This window comes from Macaca fascicularis, chromosome 4 (assembly GCF_037993035.2).
Source record: "Macaca fascicularis isolate 582-1 chromosome 4, T2T-MFA8v1.1".
Lineage (NCBI taxonomy): Eukaryota > Metazoa > Chordata > Mammalia > Primates > Cercopithecidae > Macaca > Macaca fascicularis.
This window is the reverse complement of record NC_088378.1, coordinates 95,801,036-95,815,201: the sequence shown is the minus strand read 5'-3', so window position 1 is coordinate 95,815,201 and position 14,166 is coordinate 95,801,036. Positions and strand designations below refer to the sequence as shown.

The 14,166-nt window shown below is 35.4% G+C and overlaps 1 pseudogene; it reads left to right on the top strand.

The window, feature by feature from the left end:
* The window catches only part of LOC102143385 (ADP/ATP translocase 2-like), a 130,641-nt pseudogene extending 120,675 nt beyond the window's left edge, over positions 1 to 9,966 (top strand).
* The last annotated feature ends 4,200 nt before the right edge of the window (positions 9,967 to 14,166 follow it).

The following is a 14,166-nucleotide window of genomic DNA, read 5'->3' as shown; positions in this document are numbered from 1 at the left end:
AATACCCTCAACCCAGGTTAAATAAACTTGGCATATAGGCTAAGCCAATTAGTGTGTTGCTGTCCACTGGTTAGAATTTCCAGGAACAATCAACCCTGCTGGGAAAAAAAAGAGCATGGTTTTTCTTCCATTACCAAATACATACTTGATAAACCTGATTTCCAAGTGAATACCTGATTTCTCTCAGAGATATGCTTGTAGAAAGTTAGAGTGGGCTGGTGGTAAAAATGGAGAATTAAACACACATACTCAACTCCACATTCTCCCAGAAACTCTCAAAAAACTGTCAAGGGATTGAAGGGAAGAGAAAGTGGTTGGGGAAGTGGAAATGCTACAGGGCAAAGGGACGAGAGGGGAGAAGGTAGTCGAATCTGAATGGTGGATGGTTGTGTGGTAACTGATGTAGCAGATCCATGAAATCTGAATAAAGCCATTAGTGGGAAAAATTTAGAAGCACAGTAATTGCCATTGAAGAACCTGCAAAGCTTCAGGGTTCTTGACCCCTGTTATTCTGGAAGTAGGATACAGGTGGGACTTAAGAAAAAAGGATTGGATGCAAGTCTGTATTAAAAATATCCATTTTACCTCTACTCCCTTTAGAAACCCCACTAAAATGACAGCCTAGGTTTCTGTTTGATTTGTCTTAAGAAATACACTCAAAATGACCCAAACCAAAACCAACCAACCAAACAAAAACATGTTTTTACATACTTTCTGTTAGAATCTTACTGGGTACTTTTTTTTTTTTTAAACTATTGTAAATAGTACATTTTAAAATTTTTCTCTAGCTGTTTGTTGCTGCCATTAAAAATGCCACTGACTTTTAGTTATTAATCTTATATGGTAACTTTGCCAGAAACAACAAATTTATTGCATTATTTCCCCAAATGATGAATTATAATAATTCGGGCAGAATTCCTTCAGGTTTCCTATTTTGTAGAAAACCATGTTGTTTCTGAATAATAATAATTAACTTTCCAATCCTTATAGCATTTCTTTTTTTTTCCTTATTGCACTGGCTATGATATTTAATCCAATGTTGAATAGTAATAGTTATATTGTGAATGATTATAATGATTCACCATTGATTATAATGTTTGCTATAAAATTTCCATGCATAACTTTTTCAGGTTAAAGAAATTCATTTTTATGACTTGTCCACTGGGGTTTTGTATCAAAAATGATCATTAAATGTTATCAACTGTGTATTCTATACCTATTAAAATAATATTTTCTCCTTTAATATATTAACATGATACATTACTTAACAGATTTTGTAATGTTAAATCTAATGTTTATAATGTTAAAATTGCATTCCTACATTATATCCAACTTGGTAATTATATATCATCTTTTTTACATTGCTGAATTCAATTTATACTTTTCCTTTTTTAGAATTTTTTTGTCCGGGTGCCATGGCTCATGCCTGTAATCCCAGCACTTCGACAGGCCGAGGTGGGTGGGATCACCTGAGGTCAGGAGTTCAAGACCAGCCTGGTCAACATGGGGAAACCCCATCTCTACTAAAAATACAAAAATTAGCCGGGCGTGGTGGCAGGCACCTGTAATCCCAGCTACTCAGGAGGCTGAGGCAGGAGGCAGAGGTGGCAGTGAGCGGAGATCATGCCGTTGTACTCCAGCCTAGGAGCAAAGAGCAAAACTCCATCTCAAAAAAAAAAAAAAGACTTCTTTTTTTGTCCTTGCATTAATGAATAAGATTGGCCTGTTTTTCCCCTTTCTTTTACTCTCTTTACTTTTGATAATAAAATACATTAAATATGTAAGCTGAATTGGAAAACCTTCTCTTTTATTCTGTTAACTGGAGGTTCAGGTTTGGAGTTACCTTTCTTTGAATGTTTCTTTGAATGCTCCTGTAAAACTGCATGAATCTGCTGTTTTTCTCAAGGGAGAATTATGTACTACAGATAACCTTAGGATTTTTATTTCTTGACTAATTTTGAGTCAATTTTGGTAACTTTTAAAAGTATTTTGTTCATTTCACTTAATTTTTCAAATGTGTTAACATTAAAATTACTTATATTTTCTTGCCATTTTGATCTCTGCCGCCTCTTTAGTTACACCTTCTTATTCATTCCTAATCTTTTGTGCTGTCTCTTTTGTTTCCTTAATCGATCTTGCCTGAGGTTTGTCAATATCATTAGTTTTTCAAAGAATCATTTTTGGTTTTGTAGTATGAAGTTTTTTACTTTATGCTTTTCTGCTCTTGTCTCTATTATTTTATTTCTTCTTACTCCTACGTTTTCTAGGTTTATAATTGTGTGATACATAATGACATTTCAGTCAACAACAGAGTGCATATATGATGCCCTCCATAATATTATAATAGAGCTGAAAAATTCCTTTCCCACAGTGACTTCTTAGCATTGTAACGTAACACATTATTCACTTGTTTGTGGTGATGCTAGTGTAAACAAACCCACTTTGCTGCCAGTCATGTATGAGTATAGCACATGCAATGATGTGTAGAATATAATACTTGGTGATAAAGGACTATGTTACTCATTTATGTGTTTACTGTACTGTATTTTTTATTACTATTTTAGAGCATATTCCTTCTACTTATGAAAAAAATGTTAACTGTAAAACAGCCTCAGGTAGGTCCTTCAGGAGGTGTTCCAGAAGGCATTGTTATCACAGGAGATGACAGTTCTTGCCCTGTCATGCATGTTATTGCCCTGAAGACCTTCCGATGGGACAAGATATGGAGGTGTAAGACAGTGATATTGATCATTTTGACCCTGTATAGGCTAGGCTAATGTGAATGTTTGTGTCTTATTTAACAAAAAAGTTACAAAAGTAAACCAAAAAAATTTTGAACAGAAAAAAGCTTATAGAATAAAAATATGAAGAAAAATATGTTTGTACAACTGTGCAATGTGTTTGTGTTTTAAGCTAATTGTTACTACAAAAGAGTAAAAAGATTAAAAATAATTTAAAAATTGATAAAGTAAAAAAGTTACAGTAAGCTAAGATTCATTTATTATTGAAGAAAAATATTTAAAAATAAATTTAGTGTAGCCTAAGTATACTGTGTTTATAAAGTGGTATACAGTAATGTCCTAGGCCTTCACATTCATTCACCACTCACTCATTGACTCATCCAGAGAAACTTCCAGTCCTGCAAGCTCTATTCATGGTAAGTGCCCTAAACAAGTGTAGCATTTTAAAATCTTTTATACAGTAGCCTTGTAGTATAGTTTGAAGTCAGGTAGCCTGATGCCTCCAGCTTTGTTCTTTTGGCTTAGGATTGTCTTGGCAATGCGGGCTCTTTTTTGGTTCCATATGAACTTTAAAGTAGTTTTTTCCAATTCTATGAAGACAGTCATTGGTAGCTTGATGGGGATGGCATTGAATCTGTAAATTACCCAACCATCCCATTACTGGGTATATGCCCAAAGGATTGTAAATCATGCTGCTCTAAAGACACATGCACACGTATGTTTATTGTGGCACTATTCACAATAGCAAAGGCTTGGAACCAACCCAAATGTCCATCAATGACAGACTGGATTAAGAAAATGTGACACATATACACCATGGAATACTATGCAGCCATAAAAAAGTTGAGTTCATGTCCTTTGCAGGGACATGGATTTAGCTGGAAACCATCATTCTCAGCAAACTATCGCAACAACAGAAAACCAAACACCGCAGGTTCTCACTCATAGGTGGGAATTGAACAATGAGAACACTTGGACACAGGAAGGGGAACATCACACACTGGGGCCTGTTGTGGGGTTGGGGGGAGGGGGGAGGGATAGCATTAGGAGATATACCTAATGTAAATGACGAGTTAATGGGTGCAGCACACCAACATGGCACATGTATACATATGTAACAAACCTGCACATTATGCATGTGTACCCTAAAATATAAAATATAATAAAAATAATAATAATAATAATAAAAAGAAAAAATAAATGAAATCTTTTATACAGTATTTTTACTGTGTCTTTTCTGTATTTAGATATGTATAGATATACAAATACCATTGCAGTATGATTGCCTACAACATTGAGTACAGTAACATGCTGTACAGGTTGTAGCCTCTGAGCAATAGGCTATTCCATATAGCCTAGGTGTGTGTGTGCTTTATCATCCAGGCTTATGTAAGTACACCCTATGATGGTTGCACAATGACAAAATTGCCTAGCAATGCATTTCTCAGCATGTATCATCATCGAGTGAAGTGAAGAATGACTGACTTTTGCTCTTCTTTTTCTAACATCTTAAGATAATTGCTTAGGTAATCATGTTTTGATTTTTTTCCTAATACAAGAATTTTAGGCTTTAAGTTTCCCTATAAAGACTACTGGCTATGTTCCAAAAGTTTTGAAGGGTTTTATTTTTATTAATGTACAGATGCTTCTAGAATTGTTATTTATGCTAAATTTTTTATTCATGGTGGCTTCTTTGCATGTGTATTAATCATTTTTATTGTGAGTTCATAATATTTTATTTGAGGCCTGCAAATAAAATACATTTCTTCATAACAATAGTACCTGCGGCATTACCAACTTTCAAACTCAATATCTAGTTTAAATTTTTTTAGGCAATATCAATTTCAGTGGCAAAATGATGGGAATATGGCTTGTGGTTAAGACCTCTCAGGGGGGACTTATTTTCTTTATTTCTGCTCCATGCAAAGAGAAGGAATATCTTCCCTGCTGTGGGTCACATTCGTCTCTTGTTTACCCACTGTGAGTGTCACACTGTGAGTGGTCCTGGTTTCATGCAGGTATCTCTGATCCTACTTTCTCTACTCTACTCTGGCACCTGGTTTGGCTTCTGTTCTTCAAACGTTTGCCAATTAAAACCCAGACTTCAGGCTATAATAATTGGCAGATATTCTCAAGGATAATGCAAGCTCTAGGGCTCAGCTAATCCTCATGGAATCATATTGTCTCATTGTTTGTTTCCTCTAGTTCCATTTCTTTACTTCCAGTTCAGCAATGTTCCAAAAAAAAAAAAAAAAAATTTAAGTATTTGCTTAATATTATTTTTCTTACTCCTGGAAGGATTTCTCTGCACATGTATTCTGCCATACTTTTGGAAACTAAAAACCCATTTTATGACACTTTTGGTTGAAATGTATTTAAAAAAACACCCAGATCAGTTTGCTGTAACAAACTGTAAGCAGCAGAGACATAACTGGAAACTCAAGAAATATGATTTTTCTGTTTAGTTTAATTTGGCAGCTAAATCACATCCTCAAAGCCATAGATTCTTTCTGCCTCTTCATTCTGCCTGTCATGTAGGCCTCAATCCAAAGCAATCTATCTCCCTGACATGGTCACAAAATGGTACCAGTACCCACAGAACTGGATACTTTAAGTCCACAATTATGAAGAGAAGGAACCCTTCTCTAACCATCATATGAATTTTCTGACTCATATGGTTCCCAATGGGCAACCACTGAACCAAATCCTATAAGAGAAATGTCATGCTTTGATTAACTTACTCCTGAATTGCTTAAAACATATTCCTTGTTTAATATCTAATTCCTTCCTGAAACCTCTGTTGCTAAGTGCAAAAAATATTTTTTCATTTTAAAAGAAAAACTGTGATGCATTTAGTCCCAAATCAAGGTACTTGATAATTTTATATAACAGTTCAAATAAGTTTACACAATTTTTAAAAATCCAGTAATTTGAAAACAAAAATTCAAGTTTGGCTTAAAATAGAATATTCTAAGGGTTTACTGATTTATTCTTTGTCTTATTTTTGTGCCGTTTTCTTCATCTCTTGTTAAACCTTTTGGGACTTTGGTGATCTTGCTCTTAAACTACACTGAAAAATCACAGCATGCAAAATTACTTTTGGGATAAAATCAAAGCTAAGAAAAATGAAAGCTTTGAAACATGTGGAAATAGTATAGGTTCACAACATACTAAGCATTGTGGAAGCTGCAAATCTTTTATCCCTTTTATTTGGCATGCATAAGCAAAGTCAATTTTTTGTGTTTTTCTAGACATTGCTCAAAATTCAAATTAGATTCATATGAAATTGTCTGACTAGAAAATGTTGTGTTGAGTAAATTGAACATGTCTGAGTAAATTGAATATGTCAATGTCAAAAATAATATTTATTATTTTAATTATTTATCATTCCTACTACTTCTATTTTTCATTTAGTGTGTTTTGGGGTAAAAAGGAAAAGCCTTACATAGAAAACAATGAATTGTCTGAAAATGATATGACTTTTCAAGAACCATTATAGCAAAAAGCAGAACATTTTATGGGATGTAGTTCTGTACTGTGGCAAAGGAGATGGGTTTACTTTGAGTAACTGATACTATTCAAGGCATGTCCTTGAAGATCAGTCTCCCCAAACTTCAGGGTCACTACACAATGGGGAAGAAAGAGAATGAATATCAATGAGATAATCATCATGCCCACTTCAGGCAGTTTTCTTGCAGTATTTATCTGGATCAAATTTAATCCACACTGAGATCCCACTCTCATCAATAATGGGACAATTAATGGGCCTGATCATTAGGGATCCCTCCCTCTCTCTATGTGATCATATAAATCCAGAAAACCCAGGCAGGTACTGGTTAGTCACAGCTGGTTGCAGGTATTGACGCTGTTCTTCTGCCCCCTAATGATGCTATCGAGCATTATCTTCTAATATTCATTAAGCACTCAGCTCTGGGTAGAGTCAGGAATGAACCCCTCAGTCATTCACCCCACCAACTCCAGACCTTCCGTCTGCTCACCAGACTCCAACATATAATGCTCAGCTTCCTTGTCTCACTCCTGACCCTCTTCCCATTCTGTTCTGTTTCTTCTTGTTAGCTGTCCTAAAGCTTAGCTTCCCATTTTCTACTGCATTTTTCATTTTTGAATAAAAACAGCTTTATTGAGATATGATTCACGTACCATAGTGTTGATCTATTTGCAATATACAGTTTAATGGCTTTCAGTATGTTCAGAGAGTTACGCAGCAATCTCCACAATCCATTTTAGAGCATATTTATCATCCCCAAAAGAAATTGCTTATGCATTAGCAGTTATTTCCCATTTTCCTTAAGTTTCCCCACCCTCTGAGGTAATAAGTAACTACTTATCTAATTTTCTGTTTTAATAGGTTTGTCCATTCTGGACATTTCATATAAATGGAGACATACAATATATACTCTTTTGAATTTGGCTTCTCTCAATGAGCATAATGACTCGCAGATCATTCATTCTATGGCATATATTAGAATGTAATTCTTTTTATGGCTGAGTAATGTTCCATTATATGAATATTCTACATTTTGTTTATTAATTCACCAATTGATAGACAGTTGAGTTTTTTTCAGTTTGGGGCTATTATGAATAATACTGTCATGAACTTTTATCTAAATGTCTTTGTGCGGATGTATGTTTTCTTTCTCTTGGGTAAATTCCTAAGAGTAGAATTGTTGAATTGTGTGTTAAGTTTCACTTTTTAAGAAACTGCCAAGTTGTTTTCCAAAGTGACTGTACTATTTTCTATTCCTACAAGCAATGTTATCAGGGTTCTAGTTTCTCCACATCCTTACCAAAACTTATTTGTCTTTTGAATTATAGCCATTATAGCAGGTGTGTAGTGATATGTATTGTATTTTTAAAATTTTGAAGGAACCCAGCTTGGCCAGGATCAGCTGGATAGGAATGGGGTGAAAAGGGGCAGCTTTGTCTTGTGCCAGTTCTTAGAGGAAAGGCTTTCGACTTTTCCCCATTCAGTAAGGTGTTAGCTGTGGGTTTATCATATATGACCTTTATTATGCTGAGGTATATTCCTTCTATGCCTAGTTTGTTGAGGGTTTTTTTTTTATATCATGAAGAGACACTGAATTCTAACAAATGCTCTTTCTGTGTCTATTGAGATGATCATATTGTTTTTATCCTTTAGTCTGTCCCAGTGATGTTTCATGTTTACTGATTTGCATGTGTTAAATCATCCTTATATCCTTGGGATAAATTTCACTTGATTGTGGTGTATTATCTTTTTGATATGTTACTGAATTCAGTTTGCTAGTATTCTGCTGGTGATATTTGCATCTATGTTCATCAGGGATATTGGTTTATAGTTTTCTTTTGTCATTGTGTCCTTGTCTGGTTTTGGTAGCAAGGTAATGCTAGCCTCATAGAATGAGTTAGGGAGAATTCCATCCTCTTGAAATTTTTGGAATACTTTGGGGGAAATTGGTGTTAATTTTTCTTCATACATTTGGTAGAATTCAGCAGTGAAGTCGTTTGGTCCTGGGGCTTTTTTGTTGTCGTGGAAGACTTTTTACTACTGATTTAATCTCATTACTTATTAGTATGTTCAGGTTTTCTATTTCTTCCAGATTCCATCTTAGTAGGTTGCATATATCCAGGAATTTATTCATTTCCTCTAGATTTTCCAGTTTGTTAGCGTATAGTTGTTCATATGATATGTTCATGTCAAAGATCTCTGATGATCTTTTGTATTTCTGTGGAATCAGTTTTAGTATCTCCTTTTCATTCTGATTTTTAAAATTTGGGTCTTCTCTTTTCTTATTAGTCTAGCTAGTGGTTTATCAGTTTTATTTCTCTTTTTGAACAACCAACTTTTTGTTTCATTGGACCTTTATATTGTTTATTGCATCTATATTTTGTTTAATTCTTCTCTGATCTTTATTATTTCTTTTATTCCACTAATTTTGGGTTTGGCTTGTTCTTGCTTTCCTAGTTCCTAAAGTGTTTCATTAGATTGTTTGAAACCTTTCTACTTTTTTGATGTAGGTGTTTGTTTCTATAAACTTCCCTTTTAACATACAGGTTTGGGCTTGTTGTGTTTCCATTTTTATTCGTTTCAATTTTTTAAAATTTTCTTCTCTCGCAGCCCCGGAGTCAAAGCCGGTTGCCCACCCAGTCCCGTCCCGCAGCAGCCTGCCTCCTCTTTTCTTTCAACGTGACAGATGCCACTGTGTCCTTCGCCATGGACTTCCTGGCAGGTGGAGTGGTCGCAGCCATCTTCAAGACGGCGATAGCACCCATCGACCAGGTCAAGCTGTTGCTGCAGCATGCCAGCAAACAGATCACCGCAGGTAAGTAATACAAGGGCATTATAGACTGTGTGGTCCATATTCCCAAGGAGCAGGGGAGTCCTGTCCTTCTGGCGCAGTAACCTGGCCAATGTCATCAGATACTTCCACATCCAGGCTCTCAACTTGGCCTTCAAAGATAAACACAAGCAGATCTTCCTGGGTGGGGTGGACAAGAGGACCCAGTTTTGACACTACTTTGCAGGGAATCTAGCATCAGGCGGTGCCGCTGGGGCCACATCCTTGTGTTTTGTGTACCCTCTTGATTTTGCCCCTACCCGTCTAGCAGCTGATGTGGGTGAAGCTGGAGCAAAAAGGAATTCCGAGGCCTTGGTGACTGCCTGGTTAAGATATGCAAATCTAATGGGATTAAGGGCCTGTACCAAGGCTTTAACGTGTCTGTGCAGGGTATTACCATCTACTGAGCTGCCTACTTCGGTATCTATGACACTAGAAACGGAATGCTTCCGGATCCCAAGAATACTCACATTGTCCTCAGCTGGATGATCGCACAGACTGCCACTGCCCTTGGTGGGTTGGCTTCCTATCCATTTGACACCGTTTGCCCCCACATGATGATGCAGTCAGGGCGCAAAGGAACTGACTTCATGTACACAGACATGCTTGACTACTAAAGAAGGTTGCTCCTGATGAAGGAGGCAAAGCTTTTCTCAAGGGTGCATGGTCCAGTGTTCTCAGAGGCATGGGTGGTGCTTTCGTGCTTGTCTTGTATGATTAAATCAAGAACCACACATAAGTTATTTCCTAGGATTTCCCCCCGCCGTGAACGGGTGTGTTGTATTATATAACATATGTTGAGCATTCTTGACAGACTCCTGGCCGTCAATTTATCAGTGGCAACTATTTATTCGTTGAAAATGAGAAGCAATAATATTCATCTGACCAGTTTTCTCTTAAAGCCATTTCCATGATGATGATGGTGATGATGACGGGATTCAATTATATTTTTTATTTCAGTCACTCCTGATACATAACAAATTTGGAGAAATAAAAAAAATCTAAAATTTAAAAAAATTCTTCTTAATTTTTTTTCTTGACCCAGTGGTGGTTCAGGAGAATGTTGTCTAATTTCTGTGTATTTGCAGTTTCCAAAGTTCCTTTTTTAAATTAATTTCCAGTTTTAATTCACTGTAGTCTGAGAAGATAGTTGGTATAAATTTGATCTTTAAAAAAAATTGTTGGACTCATCTTGCGATCAAACATATGACCTGGAGAATGTTTCATGTGCCAAGAAGAGGAATGTATATTCTGTAGTTGTTGAATAAAATGTTCTGTAGGTGTCTGTTAGGTCTATTTGATCTAAAGTGAAATTTAAGTTCACTTTAGATTCAATGTTTATTTGTTAACTTTCTGTGTAGAATATCTGTCTAGTGTTGATGGAGGTTGAAGTCCCCAACTATTATTGCATTGAAGTCTACCTCTCCCTTTGGATAATGTTTGCTTTATACATCCGGGTGCTTCAGTGTTGGGTGCATATGTATTTAGAATCGTTATACTCTCTTGCTGAATCTACCCCTTTATCATTATCTCACTACCGTCCTTGTCTCTTTTTTACTGTTTTGACATAAAGTTTCTTTTATGTGATATAAGCATAGCAACTCCTGCTCACTTTTGGTTTCCATTTGTGTGGAAATTTTTTTTTAATTCCTTTGCTTTCAGTCTATATGTGTCTTTATGGATGGGATATGTCTATATATGTGTGTCTTTACGAGTGTCTATCTTGTAGATAGCATACAATTGGATCATATGTTTTTGGACCCATTCAGCCAGTCTATATTTTATAAGTGGATAATTTAATCTGTTTACATTCAAGGTTATTATTGGTAAGTGAAGGCTTATTCCTGTAGTTTTGTTCATTGTTGTTTTGTATGTCCTTAGTTTCTTTCTTTCTCTTTTATTGCTTGTCATCATAGTTTGGTGGCTTTCTGTAGTGGTAACATGAGTCCTTTCTCTTCCTTGTTTTTGTGTTTCCTCTACCAGTGAGTTTTATATTTATATACTGGAAGTCCTCACCAGAGCAATCAGGCAAGAGAAGAAATAAAAGGTATCCAAATTGGAAAAGAAGAAGTCGAACTGTTTCTTTTTGCAGATGACATGATCTTTTACTTAGAAAAATCTGAAGACTCCACCAAAAAACTCTTAGACTTGATAATCAAATCAAATAAATTTGCAGGAAACAAAATAAATATACAAAAATCAGTAGCATTTTTATTTATCAATAATGAAATAGCTAAAAAGAGACCAAGAAGGCAATCTCATTTGCAATAGTTTAAAAATACCTAAAAATAAATTTAACCAAGGGGGTAAAAGATCTCTGCAAGGAAAACAACAAAACACTGATGAAAGGAATTGAAGACAGCTGAGTGTGATTGCTCATGCATGTAATCCCAACACTTTGGGAGGCTGAGGTGGGAGGATCTCTTGAGTCCAGGAGTTCAAGACCAGCCTAGAAAACATAGCAAAAGCCTCTCTCTCTCTAAAAAAAAAAAAAAAAAAAAAAAAGTTGGGTATGGTGACACATGTCTATATAGACCTAGCCACTTGGGAGGTTAAGGCAGGAGAATTGCTTGAGCCCAGGAGTTTGAGGTTACAATGAGCTATGATCACACCACTGCACTGGAGCCTGAATGACACAGTGAGACCCTGTCTCTAAAGAAAAGAAGAGAAAAGAAATTGAAGATGACACAAACAAATGGAAAGACATCCCATGCTCTTGAATTGGAAGAATTATTATTAAAACGACCATACTACTGAAGGCAATCTACATATTCAACACAATTCTTATCAAAATACCAATGTCGTTTTTCACAGAAAGAAAAAAAAATCCTAAAATTTGTATGGAACCAAAAAAGACCCCGAGTAGCCAATGCAATTATGAACAAAGAGAACAAACCTGGAGGTGTCACACTAACTGACTTCAAAATATGTTACAAGGCTATAGTAACCAAATTAGCATGGTATTGGTATTAAAAACAGACACATAGACCAATGGAACAGCATACAGAACCCAGAAACAAATCCAGGTATTTACAGCCAACTATTTTCAACAAAGGTGCCAAGAACATACCCTGGAGAAAGGACATCCTCTTCAATAAATAGTGCTGGGAAAACTGGATACCCATAAGCAAAAGAATGAACTAGACCTCTATCTCTCACCATATAAAAAAATCAACTCAAAATGTATTAAAGACCTAAACATAACACCTGAAAATAAAATATTACTAGGAGAAAACAATACTTCAAGATATTGGTCTATGCAAAGATTTTGTGACTAAGATCTCAAAAGCACAGGAAACAAAACCTAAGGTAGACAGATGGGACTATAATACACTAAAATGATTCTGCACAACAAAAGAAATCATAACCAGAGTGACAAGACAACCTGTTGAATGGGAGCAAATATTTGCAAACTATTCATCTGACAAGGGACTAATACCCAAAAAAGAAAACAAACTAAAACAACTCAACAGCAAGAAAGCATGTAATCCCATTAAAAAGTGGACAAAATACATGAAAAGATATTTCTCAAAAGAAGACATACATATATGTCTTCATAGATGTATGACATACATATATGTCAACAGGTATATTAAAAAGTTCAATATTACTAATCTAATCTTACCCTAGTTTGAATGGCTATTAGTATTAAAAAGACAAAAAATAACAGATGCTGATGAAGATGTAGAGGGAAAAAAGAACTTTTATACACTGTTGGTGGGAATGTAAATTAGTACAACCACTATGGAATATAGTATAGGAATTTCTTTAAAAACTAAAAATAGAACTACCATACAATCCAGCAATCCCATTACTGGGTATTTATCTAAAGGAAAGGAAATCAGTATATCAAAGAGATATCTGTACCCTCATGTTTACTGCAGTATAATTCACAATAGCAAAGATATGGAATCAACCTAAGTGTCTAACATCAGATAATGAATACAGAAAATGTGGTATATACCCACACTGGAGTACTATTTGACTAGAAAAAGGATGAAATTCTATAATTTGCAGCAATGTGGACAGAACTAGGGATCACTATGTTAAGTGAAATAAGCCAGGCACAGTAAGACAAAGATTGCATATTCTCATTCATATACTGGAGCTAAAAAAGTTGATCTTATAGAGGTAAAGAGTAGAATGATAGCTACCAGAGGCTGAGAAGAGTGTGTGGGAAGCGCATGAGGAGAGGCTGGTTAAGGATAGAAACAGTTAGACAGAATGAATATTTATTATCAGAGTAGGATGACTATAGTTAATAATGTATCATATGTTTCAAAATAGCTAGAAGAGAGAATTTGAAATGTTCCCAACATGTAGAAATGATAACTACTTGAGGTGATGGATTCTCTAAATGCCCTGACTTGATTGTTATACATTCTGTGCATGTAAGAAAATGTCACATGTGCCCCATAAAAATACACAAATATTTTGTATCAATAAAAAATATTTCAATTAGTTGGTTACTTTTAAAACTTGGGAGAAATTCTGGGTATTTTAACTCTCTGGAATCATCCAGATGTTCTCACAACACTGGGCCTCAGTCTTACAAGGTGGCAATTGGCTGGAACTGTGTAATTGCCATTCTCTTTAGAATGGCATGTTCTCTCCAGTTTACTAGAGTCACATCTTATGAGCGTGACAATGATCGTATCAGTTTCCACTTTTATCATAGTTGTGCTGTTATTTTTCTGTATTCTGTGACTCCATGTCTGTAGCAAAAGTGGAAAATGACAAAGAGACTGCAAAGACAGTATAATTCAAGAAAAGTAGGAGAGAGCAAAGTTGTTTTCAAAGAAACTAAATAAGTATACAAAAATCAGTAGTGTTTCTGTTTATCAATAATGTAATAGCTGACAGAGAAATCAAGAAGGCACTCTTCATTTACAGTAACTTAAAAAATACCTAAGAATAAATTTAACCAAGCAGGTGAAAGATTTCTACAAGGAAAACAATTGGAGACAACTCTTACATGTTTAATACGCAAAGTATGTCTTTGTCAAAAGGATGCAACTGAAGTCATCATTATGAACAAACTACAGAAAGATAATGCATGATGAGAACTTAATGAGCTGAGAGAAACA